Source organism: Triplophysa rosa, linkage group LG1 (genome assembly GCF_024868665.1).
Source record: "Triplophysa rosa linkage group LG1, Trosa_1v2, whole genome shotgun sequence".
NCBI classification, from domain to species: domain Eukaryota; kingdom Metazoa; phylum Chordata; class Actinopteri; order Cypriniformes; family Nemacheilidae; genus Triplophysa; species Triplophysa rosa.
The window spans coordinates 6,027,527-6,039,900 of record NC_079890.1 but is presented as its reverse complement, the minus strand read 5'-3'; the positions used below and the strand labels follow the sequence as shown (position 1 = coordinate 6,039,900).

At 43.1% G+C, this 12,374-nt stretch overlaps 7 non-coding genes across 7 annotated transcripts; all 7 read right to left on the bottom strand.

The window, feature by feature from the left end:
- Positions 1–697: 697 nt before the first annotated feature.
- On the bottom strand, positions 698–838 carry LOC130563206 (U4 spliceosomal RNA). Its single transcript, XR_008964069.1, has one exon. It is a non-coding gene; the product is annotated as a U4 spliceosomal RNA (small nuclear RNA).
- A 967-nt stretch (positions 839–1,805) lies between these two features.
- On the bottom strand, positions 1,806–1,946 carry LOC130563197 (U4 spliceosomal RNA). Its single transcript, XR_008964065.1, has one exon. It is a non-coding gene; the product is annotated as a U4 spliceosomal RNA (small nuclear RNA).
- A 967-nt stretch (positions 1,947–2,913) lies between these two features.
- Positions 2,914–3,054, bottom strand: LOC130563193 (U4 spliceosomal RNA). The gene has a single exon (XR_008964063.1). It is a non-coding gene; the product is annotated as a U4 spliceosomal RNA (small nuclear RNA).
- Positions 3,055–4,022: 968 nt separating this feature from the next.
- LOC130563202 (U4 spliceosomal RNA) lies at positions 4,023–4,163 on the bottom strand. Its single transcript, XR_008964068.1, has one exon. It is a non-coding gene; the product is annotated as a U4 spliceosomal RNA (small nuclear RNA).
- Positions 4,164–8,498: 4,335 nt separating this feature from the next.
- Positions 8,499–8,639, bottom strand: LOC130563212 (U4 spliceosomal RNA). Its single transcript, XR_008964071.1, has one exon. It is a non-coding gene; the product is annotated as a U4 spliceosomal RNA (small nuclear RNA).
- A 967-nt stretch (positions 8,640–9,606) lies between these two features.
- Positions 9,607–9,747, bottom strand: LOC130563186 (U4 spliceosomal RNA). The gene has a single exon (XR_008964062.1). It is a non-coding gene; the product is annotated as a U4 spliceosomal RNA (small nuclear RNA).
- A 968-nt stretch (positions 9,748–10,715) lies between these two features.
- On the bottom strand, positions 10,716–10,856 carry LOC130563181 (U4 spliceosomal RNA). Its single transcript, XR_008964061.1, has one exon. It is a non-coding gene; the product is annotated as a U4 spliceosomal RNA (small nuclear RNA).
- Positions 10,857–12,374: the final 1,518 nt, after the last annotated feature.

Below are 12,374 nucleotides of genomic sequence, written 5' to 3'. Positions count from 1 at the left end.
CAATTGCTTTGGAACCTGATGTCCCAAATATGGTAAGAGTTGCAGATGGTGCTTAATGAAAAACATAAACACCCGGGTACACAAGGTGGCGCTGCGCAGCTTTATGCTTCTGACACTCTCTTGTCACACAGAAGAATTCATTTTGCTTCGTCTTCGTCAATGTGTGCTCGGCAAGACCGTTTTGTGCTTGAGCACCACCAAGTCCTGTTTTACTGTAACTTCAGCAGCTCCAGGCATGTGAACAAAACGCCAATCTCATTGGAAGGCCAGTTTTTAATGCGGCGCGTCAAACCAAAAAAACAAACCCGAGGCGTTTAAAAAAAATGATGCTTTTACGCCTGGTGTTTTCCCGTCGGTGTGAACACTCACATTGGCGCCCTTTGTTTAGTCACGAGTCGTTAAACGTCGACGATAAACGTGCGTGATTATCGTCCCGGTGTGGACAGACCATTAATCTGATTAAATTAAACAACATTGCATTAACTTGATGTAAGTATCTTAAATTTACTGAAATAGATAATGTTACTTAAATTCAACGTATTCCAGTTATGTGGAACATGTTGACATAAAAAGGTTAATTAAGTTGTGCATTCGCACATTGCAAGACGCTCATCTAGATGCCCTCTAGAATAGACAAAGCAGCCTCATAGAACAAATCCAAGACAATTAACATCTTTCTTACAAACATCATCAAAAGACTCTTATGAGACTGGCAAAAATTGCCAAGGCTGACTGTATTTCAAGTCATCCCGGCGGGGCATTGGTTAAAGTTTTCAACCAACAATGATCACGCCTCGGATAAACCTCATGAGCTACGATATTGCCTCTGTGAAAGAATATCTGCAAAAGTCACGACCTAACTTGCGCACATACCTGGCCATTGGACGGCAGGGTGGTAAGCAAGCTTTAAAGTGCCGTGCAGTTGGCATTCACACACTGCTTTGCTTCGTGATGTGCCTATTCAACAGGGGGGAGATATGCACAAAAACATTAATCATTGTTCACTTTCTAATACAAAAGCTTATGGTAAAATGTGCCTGGCTCGAGGGAACTCATCTGGGGGAGAGAATTAGGGGTATCCTGGAAAAAAGGGGTGGGGCCATAACCCTCAACCTCTCAGAACATGGCTTAGGCTTGGATCGACTCGGTCAACCCCTGCCGGTGGTTGGACATGACAACGCACATGGCCCATCCCAACTGTTCCACTTTTTCTACACTCAAGCTTCTCCTTAGGGAAGAAAATCACAGGCGAGATCTCCGTAATATGCCAGTTATTTCTCCTAGAAAACCTGTGAGATCAACGCGGAAACTTGCAGAAGTCTCATTCGACTCAGATCTTTCTCCTGAGAAAAAGACCCAGAAATCTCACAAATGTCTCCATCAAAGTTTTGGAAGAGATCTCGACAATGACAAAAACTGAGATCCGATTTTTCAAGTCTGTAATCAAACGTCAATATCATTGAAGAATTCAACAAGAACTCAAGGTTTTTTCATCACATTTACCAAAAGCCAATTGTTTTTTAACGTACAATCCACATTAATTTGACATCCACATACTTTTGCAGCGTTTTCACAATAGTCTGAAGCGATCCTGTTTCATTCGGCCTAAGCCCTTACAGGTGATAAATCTGAGAATAAGGTTACACTTAAATGAAAAACAATTGACAAATCCATCGATCCCCCAGACTGTGACAAGAAATCTTAGGGAAACAAGACGCTCATCTAGATCCCCTCTAGTATAGACAAAGCAACCTCATAGACCTATCCAAGACAATTAACATCTTTCTTGCAAACATCGTCAAAAGTCTCTTATGAGACTTGCAAAAATTGCCAAGGCTGACTGTATTTCAAGTCATCCCGGCAGGGTATTGGATAAAGTTTTCAACCAGCAATGATCACGCCTCGGATAAACCTCATGAGCTACGATATTGCCTCTGCGAAAGAATATCTGCAAAGGTCACGACCTAACGTGCGCACATACCTGGCCATTGGACGGCAGGGTGGTAAGCAAGCTTTAAAGTGCCGTGCAGTTGGCATTCACACACTGCTTTGCTTCGTGATGTGCCTATTCAACAGGGGGGAGATATGCACAAAAACATTAATCATTGTTCACTTTCTAATACAAAAGCTTATGGTAAAATGTGCCTGGCTCGAGGGAACTCATCTGGGGGAGAGAATTAGGGGTATCCTGGAAAAAAGGGGTGGGGCCATAACCCTCAACCTCTCAGAACATGGTTTAGGCTTGGATCGACTCGGTCAACCCCTACCGGTGGTTGGACATGACAACGCACATGTCCCATCCCAACTGTTCCACCTTTCCTACACTCAAGCTTCTCCTTAGGGAAGAAAATGACAGGCGAGATCTCTTTAATATGCCAGTTATGTCTCCTAGAAACCAGTGAGATTAACGCGGAAACTTGCAGAAGTCTCATTCGACTCAGATCTTTCTCCTGAGAAAAAGACCCAGAAATCTCACAAATGTCTCCATCAAAGTTTTGGAAGAGATCTCGACAATGACAAAAACTGAGATCCGATTTGTCAAGTCTGTAATCAAACGTCAATATCATTGAAGAATTCAACAGGAACTCAAGGTTTTTTCATCACATTTACCAAAAGCCAATTGTTTTTTAACGTACAATCCACATTAATTTGACATCCACATACTTTTGCAGCGTTTTCACAATAGTCTGAAGCGATCCTGTTTCATTCGGCCTAAGCCGTTACAGGTGATAAATCTGAGAATAAGGTTACACTTAAATGAAACAAAATTGACAAAACCATCCATGCCCCAGACTGTGACGAGAAATCTTAGAGAAACAAGATGCTCATCTAGATCCCCTCTAGAATAAACAAAGCAACCTCATAGAACAAATCCAAGACAGTTAACATCTCTCTTACAAACATCGTCAAAAGTCTCTTAAGAGACTGGCAAAAATTGCCAAGGCTGACTGTATTTCAAGTCATCCCGGCGGGGTATTGGTTAAAGTTTTCAACCAGCAATGATCACGCCTCGGATAAACCTCATGAGCTACGATATTGCCTCTGCGAAAGAATATCTGCAAAGGTCACGACCTAACGTGCGCACATACCTGGCCATTGGACGGCAGGGTGGTAAGCAAGCTTTAAAGTGCCGTGCAGTTGGCATTCACACACTGCTTTGCTTCGTGATGTGCCTATTCAACAGGGGGGAGATATGCACAAAAACATTAATCATTGTTCACTTTCTAATACAAAAGCTTATGGTAAAATGTGCCTGGCTCGAGGGAACTCATCTGGGGGAGAGAATTAGGGGTATCCTGGAAAAAAGGGGTGGGGCCATAACCCTCAACATTCTCAGAACATGGCTTAGGCATGGATCGACTCGGTCAACCCCTACCGGTGGTTGGACATGACAACGCACATGTCCCATCCCGACTGTTCCACCTTTTCTACACTCAAGGTTCTCCTTAGGGAAGAAAATCACAGGCGAGATCTCTGTAATATGCCAGTTATGTCTCCTAGAAACCAGTGAGATTAACGCGGAAACTTGCAGAAGTCTCATTCGACTCAGATCTTTCTCCTGAGAAAAAGACCCAGAAATCTCACAAATGTCTCCATCAAAGTTTTGGAAGAGATCTCGACAATGACAAAAACTGAGATCCGACTTGTCAAGTCTGTAATCAAACGTCAATATCATTGAAGAATTCAACAAGAACGCAAGGTTTTTTCATCACATTTACCAAAAGCCAATTGTTTTTTTAACGTACAATCCACATTAATTTGACATCCACATACTTTTGCAGCGTTTTCACAATAGTCTGAAGCGATCCTGTTTCATTCGGCCTAAGCCGTTACAGGTGATAAATCTGAGAATAAGGTTACACTTAAATGAAACACAATTGACAAATCCGCCGATCCCCCAGACTGTGACGAGAAATCTTAGGGAAACAAGATGCTTATCTAGATCCCTCTAGAATAGACAAAGCAGCCTCATAGAACAAATCCAAGACAATTAACATCTTTCTTACAAACATCATCAAAAGACTCTTATGAGACTGGCAAAAATTGCCAAGGCTGACTGTATTTCAAGTCATCCCGGCGGGGCATTGGTTAAAGTTTTCAACCAACAATGATCACGCCTCGGATAAACCTCATGAGCTACGATATTGCCTCTGTGAAAGAATATCTGCAAAAGTCACGACCTAACTTGCGCACATACCTGGCCATTGGACGGCAGGGTGGTAAGCAAGCTTTAAAGTGCCGTGCAGTTGGCATTCACACACTGCTTTGCTTCGTGATGTGCCTATTCAACAGGGGGGAGATATGCACAAAAACATTAATCATTGTTCACTTTCTAATACAAAAGCTTATGGTAAAATGTGCCTGGCTCGAGGGAACTCATCTGGGGGAGAGAATTAGGGGTATCCTGGAAAAAAGGGGTGGGGCCATAACCCTCAACCTCTCAGAACATGGCTTAGGCTTGGATCGACTCGGTCAACCCCTGCCGGTGGTTGGACATGACAACGCACATGGCCCATCCCAACTGTTCCACTTTTTCTACACTCAAGCTTCTCCTTAGGGAAGAAAATCACAGGCGAGATCTCCGTAATATGCCAGTTATTTCTCCTNGTCAAGAGACCGCGTCCTTCTTTATCCAGCTCTATCATCTCAGCTCTTGTCAGGTCGCATGCTTCCCATTCTCCGATCTACCATCAGGTCATGGCCATGAACTGCATCCTGCTCGCTGTGGTAACCTTGGACAATGAGACAAGACTGGCTGAGAGTAGAGTACTGTTCTGACACTCTTTGATGCAACAAGTACATCAGTTGTGTTTTTGGTTCCGGTTGATCTAACTAATGCAGCCTAAACCCTCGAAGATTTATATTATGGAAGTGTAGTGTAATGCAAGATTAAAAAGATGCGTCTTTAGTCTAGATTTAACTGACAGAAGTGTGTCTGCCTCCCGACAGGCAGGGAAGACTATGTCCAAAGTTTAGGCGCTAGATAGGAAAAGGATCTACCACCTGCACTTGATGTTGAAATTCTAGGAATTACCAATGACAGGACTGCCTGAGAGCGTAATGCACGTGAAGGCTGTAATACAAAGGAGTTCACTTCAAGTACTGAGGAGCTAAACCATGTAAGGGCTTTATAGGTAATAAGTAGCAAGATTTCAAAGTTAACGCGATGCTTTATGGGGTAACCAGTGCAAGGTTGACAGAACCGGGCTAATATGTTCATACTTTTTTGTACGTGTAAGAACTCGAGCTGCCGCGTTTTGGACCAATTGGAGTTTTTGTAATAAGCCTGCAGGGCAACCACCTAACAGTGCATTACAGTAATCTAGTCTTGATGTCATGAATGCATGAATTAACTTCTCTGCATCTGAGATTGACAGCATATGACGTAGTTTAGATATATTCTTAAGATGGAAAAACGCAATTTTACAGGTGTTGGCGACGTGGCTCTCAAATGACAGATTACTATCGAATAGAACGCCAAGATTCTTTGCTGACGACGAGGGTTTTATGGAACATCCGTCAATAGTTAAACAGTATTCTTGGTTGTTACTTATAGCAGTTTTCGGTCCAATAAGTAACACTTCCGTTTTGTCCGAGTTCAGTAATAAAAAGTTGTTACTCATCCAGTTTTTTATTAGAATCAGAATCAGAATCAGAATCAGAAGAGCTTTATTGCCAAGTGTGCTTGCACACACAAGGAATTTTCTTTGGTGTTGGAAGCTTCTAGTACAGACATTTAACACAATGACAATACAATATAATACGATTTACAGTCTAAAAGATTCTAAATTGTGCATATATAAAATAAAGACTATTTTACAGAAAATGGGGGATAATAACATATAAGAGACATTGTACGGGTAGTATATAGTAGAATAAACATATTAACAGATTGTATGTACACTTGTGCAAATGGATAATTTAGTAAGTAGAGGTAGTGTTATATACATGTATACATAAGATGTAGATATAATAAGGCACTATAGTGCACACTATAGGAGTAGTGGAAGTGGAATATTGCTCTTAAGGAGCAGTTATCTGTTTAGGAGGGAGATTGCCTGGGGGAAGAAGCTGCTTCTGTGTCTGGAAGTCCTGGTGTTGTGCTCTAAAGCGCCGGCCAGAGGGCAGCAGATCAAAGAGTTTGTGTGCTGGGTGTGTGGAGTCAATGATGATTTTTCTTGCCCTGTTTTTCACTCTGGAATCGTACAGGTCCTGAAGTGTGGGCAGAGGAGCACCAATAATTTTCTCAGCACTACGAACTGTCCGTTGTAGTCTTCGTAGGTCTGATTTGGTGGCCGAGCCATACCAAACAGTAATTGAAGTGCACAGAACAGATTCGATGACCACTGAGTAGAACTGGGTCAGTAGCTCCTGTGGTAGGTTGAACTTCCTCAATTGACGGAGGAAGTATAACCTCTGCTGGGCCTTCTTTACAATGGAGTCTATGTGGGACTCCCACTTCAGGTCCTGAGAGATGGTGGAGCCCAGGAACCTGAATGACTCCACAGTATCCACAGTGCTGTCCAGGATGGTGAGGGGAGGAAGTGATGGAGGGTTCCTTCTGAAATCCACTATCATCTCCACTGTCTTGAATGCATTCAGCTCTAGGTTGTTTTGACTACACCAGGCAGCCAGCTGAGCAACCTCCTTTCTGTAGGCAGATTCATCACCGTCTTGAATAAGGCCAATGACTGTGGTGTCATCTGCAAACTTCAGGAGTTTGACAGAAGGGTCTGTAGAGGTGCATTCGTTTGTGTAGAGTGATATAGCAGTGGAGAAAGAACACATCCTTGAGGAGCTCCGGTGCTGATGGTACATGTGCTGGATTTAAATTTTCCCAACCTCACTAGCTGCTGCCTGTTCGACAGGAAGTTAATAATCCACTGACAGGTAGAGGTTGGCACAGAGAGCTGGGTAAGCTTGGGCAGGAGGAGGTCTGGGATTATGGTGTTGAAGGCCGAGCTGAAGTCTACAAACAGGATCCTGACGTAAGTCCCTGGTCTGTCTAGGTGTTGTAGGATGTAATGCAGTCCCATGTTTACTGCATCGTCCACAGACCTGTTTGCTCGGTAAGCAAACTGGAGGGGATCAAGAAGTGGTCTGGTGATGTCCTTCAGGTGGGCCAGTACAAGTCTCTCAAATGACTTCATGACCACAGATGTTAAAGCAACAGGCCTGTAGTCATTAAGTCCAGATATTTTGGGTTTCTTCTGTACAGGGATGATGGTGGAGCGTTTGAAGCATGAAGGGACTTCACACTGCTCCAAAGATCTGTTAAAAATATTAGTGAAGATGGGCGACAGCTGCTCCGCACAGACTTTCAGGCAGGAGGGTGAGACATTGTCTGGGCCTGGTGCTTTTCTGATCTTTTGTTTGCGGAAAAGCTGGCAAACATACTCTTCGCAGATCTTAAGTGCAGGTTGAGTGTCAAGAGGAGGTGTTAATGGTATAGCAGAGATAGGGTCAGGGCGGGTGTGAAGGGTGAGACTCTGCATTTCAAAATGACAATATTGCCTCTGCGAAAGAATATCTGTAAAGGTCATGACCTAATGTGCGCACATACCTGGCCATTGGACAGCAGGGTGTTAAGCAAGTTTTAAAGTGCCGTGCAGTTGGCATTCACACACTGCTTTGCTTCGTGATGTGCCTATTCAACAGGGGGGAGATATGCACAAAAACATTAATCATTGTTCACTTTCTAATACAAAAGCTTATGGTAAAATGTGCCTGGCTCGAGGGAACTCATCTGGGGGAGAGAATTAGGGGTATCCTGGAAAAAAGGGGTGGGGCCATAACCCTCAACATTCTCAGAACATGGCTTAGGCATGGATCGACTCGGTCAACCCCTACCGGTGGTTGGACATGACAACGCACATGTCCCATCCCGACTGTTCCACCTTTTCTACACTCAAGGTTCTCCTTAGGGAAGAAAATCACAGGCGAGATCTCTGTAATATGCCAGTTATGTCTCCTAGAAACCAGTGAGATTAACGCGGAAACTTGCAGAAGTCTCATTCGACTCAGATCTTTCTCCTGAGAAAAAGACCCAGAAATCTCACAAATGTCTCCATCAAAGTTTTGGAAGAGATCTCGACAATGACAAAAACTGAGATCCGACTTGTCAAGTCTGTAATCAAACGTCAATATCATTGAAGAATTCAACAAGAACGCAAGGTTTTTTCATCACATTGACCAAAAGCCAATTGTGTTTTTAACGTACAATCCACATTAATTTGACATCCACATACTTTTGCAGCGTTTTCACAATAGTCTGAAGCGATCCTGTTTCATTCGGCCTAAGCCGTTACAGGTGATAAATCTGAGAATAAGGTTACACTTAAATGAAAAACAATTGACAAATCCACCGGTCCCCCAGACTGTGACGAGAAATCTTAGAGAAACAAGATGCTCATATAGATCCCCTCTAGAATAAACAAAGCAACCTCATAGAACAAATCCAAGACAGTTAACATCTCTCTTACGAACATCGTCAAAAGTCTCTTATGAGACTGGCAAAAATTGCCAAGGCTGACTGTATTTCAAGTCATCCCGGCGGGGCATTGGTTAAAGTTTTCAACCAGCAATGATCACGCCTCGGATAAACCTTATGCGCTACGATATTTCCTCTGCGAAGAAATATCTGCAAAGGTCACGACCTAACGTGCGCACATACCTGGCCATTGGACGGCAAGGTGGTAAGCAAGCTTTAAAGTGCCGTGCAGTTGGCATTCACACACTGCTTTGCTTCGTGATGTGCCTATTCAACAGGGGGAAGATATGCACAAAAACATGAATCATTGTTCACTTTCTAATACAAAAGCTTATGGTAAAATGTGCCTGGCTCGAGGGAACTCATCTGGGGGAGAGAATTAGGGGTATCCTGGAAAAAAGGGGTGGGGCCATAACCCTCAACCTCTCAGAACATGGCTTAGGCTTGGATCGACTCGGTCAACCCCTACCGGTGGTTGGACATGACAACGCACATGTCCCATCCCAACTGTTCCACCTTTCCTACACTCAAGCTTCTCCTTAGGGAAGAAAATGACAGGCGAGATCTCTTTAATATGCCAGTTATGTCTCCTAGAAACCAGTGAGATTAACGCGGAAACTTGCAGAAGTCTCATTCGACTCAGATCTTTCTCCTGAGAAAAAGACCCAGAAATCTCACAAATGTCTCCATCAAAGTTTTGGAAGAGATCTCGACAATGACAAAAACTGAGATCCGATTTGTCAAGTCTGTAATCAAACGTCAACATCATTGAAGAATTCAACAGGAACTCAAGGTTTTTTCATCACATTTACCAAAAGCCAATTGTTTTTTAACGTACAATCCACATTAATTTGACATCCACATACTTTTGCAGCGTTTTCACAATAGTCTGAAGCGATCCTGTTTCATTCGGCCTAAGCCGTTACAGGTGATAAATCTGAGAATAAGGTTACACTTAAATGAAACAAAATTGACAAAACCATCCATGCCCCAGACTGTGACGAGAAATCTTAGAGAAACAAGATGCTCATCTAGATCCCCTCTAGAATAAACAAAGCAACCTCATAGAACAAATCCAAGACAGTTAACATCTCTCTTACAAACATCGTCAAAAGTCTCTTAAGAGACTGGCAAAAATTGCCAAGGCTGACTGTATTTCAAGTCATCCCGGCGGGGTATTGGTTAAAGTTTTCAACCAGCAATGATCACGCCTCGGATAAACCTCATGAGCTACGATATTGCCTCTGCGAAAGAATATCTGCAAAGGTCACGACCTAACGTGCGCACATACCTGGCCATTGGACGGCAGGGTGGTAAGCAAGCTTTAAAGTGCCGTGCAGTTGGCATTCACACACTGCTTTGCTTCGTGATGTGCCTATTCAACAGGGGGGAGATATGCACAAAAACATTAATCATTGTTCACTTTCTAATACAAAAGCTTATGGTAAAATGTGCCTGGCTCGAGGGAACTCATCTGGGGGAGAGAATTAGGGGTATCCTGGAAAAAAGGGGTGGGGCCATAACCCTCAACCTCTCAGAACATGGCTTAGGCTTGGATCGACTCGGTCAACCCCTACCGGTGGTTGGACATGACAACGCACATGTCCCATCCCAACTGTTCCACCTTTCCTACACTCAAGCTTCTCCTTAGGGAAGAAAATGACAGGCGAGATCTCTTTAATATGCCAGTTATGTCTCCTAGAAACCAGTGAGATTAACGCGGAAACTTGCAGAAGTCTCATTCGACTCAGATCTTTCTCCTGAGAAAAAGACCCAGAAATCTCACAAATGTCTCCATCAAAGTTTTGGAAGAGATCTCGACAATGACAAAAACTGAGATCCGATTTGTCAAGTCTGTAATCAAACGTCAATATCATTGAAGAATTCAACAGGAACTCAAGGTTTTTTCATCACATTTACCAAAAGCCAATTGTGTTTTTAACGTACAATCCACATTAATTTGACATCCACATACTTTTGCAGCGTTTTCACAATAGTCTGAAGCGATCCTGTTTCATTCGGCCTAAGCCGTTACAGGTGATAAATCTGAGAATAAGGTTACACTTAAATGAAACAAAATTGACAAAACCATCCATGCCCCAGACTGTGACGAGAAATCTTAGAGAAACAAGATGCTCATCTAGATCCCCTCTAGAATAAACAAAGCAACCTCATAGAACAAATCCAAGACAGTTAACATCTCTCTTACAAACATCGTCAAAAGTCTCTTAAGAGACTGGCAAAAATTGCCAAGGCTGACTGTATTTCAAGTCATCCCGGCGGGGTATTGGTTAAAGTTTTCAACCAGCAATGATCACGCCTCGGATAAACCTCATGAGCTACGATATTGCCTCTGCGAAAGAATATCTGCAAAGGTCACGACCTAACGTGCGCACATACCTGGCCATTGGACGGCAGGGTGGTAAGCAAGCTTTAAAGTGCCGTGCAGTTGGCATTCACACACTGCTTTGCTTCGTGATGTGCCTATTCAACAGGGGGGAGATATGCACAAAAACATTAATCATTGTTCACTTTCTAATACAAAAGCTTATGGTAAAATGTGCCTGGCTCGAGGGAACTCATCTGGGGGAGAGAATTAGGGGTATCCTGGAAAAAAGGGGTGGGGCCATAACCCTCAACATTCTCAGAACATGGCTTAGGCATGGATCGACTCGGTCAACCCCTACCGGTGGTTGGACATGACAACGCACATGTCCCATCCCGACTGTTCCACCTTTTCTACACTCAAGGTTCTCCTTAGGGAAGAAAATCACAGGCGAGATCTCTGTAATATGCCAGTTATGTCTCCTAGAAACCAGTGAGATTAACGCGGAAACTTGCAGAAGTCTCATTCGACTCAGATCTTTCTCCTGAGAAAAAGACCCAGAAATCTCACAAATGTCTCCATCAAAGTTTTGGAAGAGATCTCGACAATGACAAAAACTGAGATCCGACTTGTCAAGTCTGTAATCAAACGTCAATATCATTGAAGAATTCAACAGGAACTCAAGGTTTTTTCATCACATTTACCAAAAGCCAATTGTTTTTTTAACGTACAATCCACATTAATTTGACATCCACATACTTTTGCAGCGTTTTCACAATAGTCTGAAGCGATCCTGTTTCATTCGGCCTAAGCCGTTAAAGGTGATAAATCTGAGAATAAGGTTACACTTAAATGAAACACAATTGACAAATCCGCCGATCCCCCAGACTGTGACGAGAAATCTTAGGGAAACAAGACGCTTATCTAGATGTATTTCAATGGCTAGAAGACATGTGAAAACTTGACGCAAAAAAAATACAACAGAACTTAGACAAATGTGGACATCAAGAATCAGTGTATGAATCTCAACATTGGAGACAATTAGGGTTGGGCGGAATGACGGAATATTCCGTTACCGCGGAATAAAATGTCAACCGTAAGAGATTTTTCTATTCCGTGTATTCCGCGGAATGTAAATAAGTAGGCGTGGTTAACTCGGCGCTCTGCAAATTAGGCGCTAGTCTGAAAAAAAATAATGAATTAATCCACCCGTAACAAATGAACGTATCAAACATTCTTTTGACCTTCTTTCAGTCTGTAGTTTAGTGATCTGCTCCAGTCCAGCGCGTTCTCTTTCACCCGCAGTGCTCGTGCAGGGATCTGCGCCAGCATTTAAAAAAGCTCATTCTCAACACGTATTTCAGAAGTCAGGTTGTTTTGAAAAGCTGTTAATAGTTTTATAAAGTTTAACTTCAGGCGAGCCAAGGTGAAACTTGCGTTGAAATGCGCGATGATGCTCGCGAGCGCGTGAGCGCTTTGATGTGACGCGCTTCTACCCCCAGTTTTGGGAGACGCGTGAGGAGTCACCAGAGACTCGCAGTGCAAAAACAAGCCCGA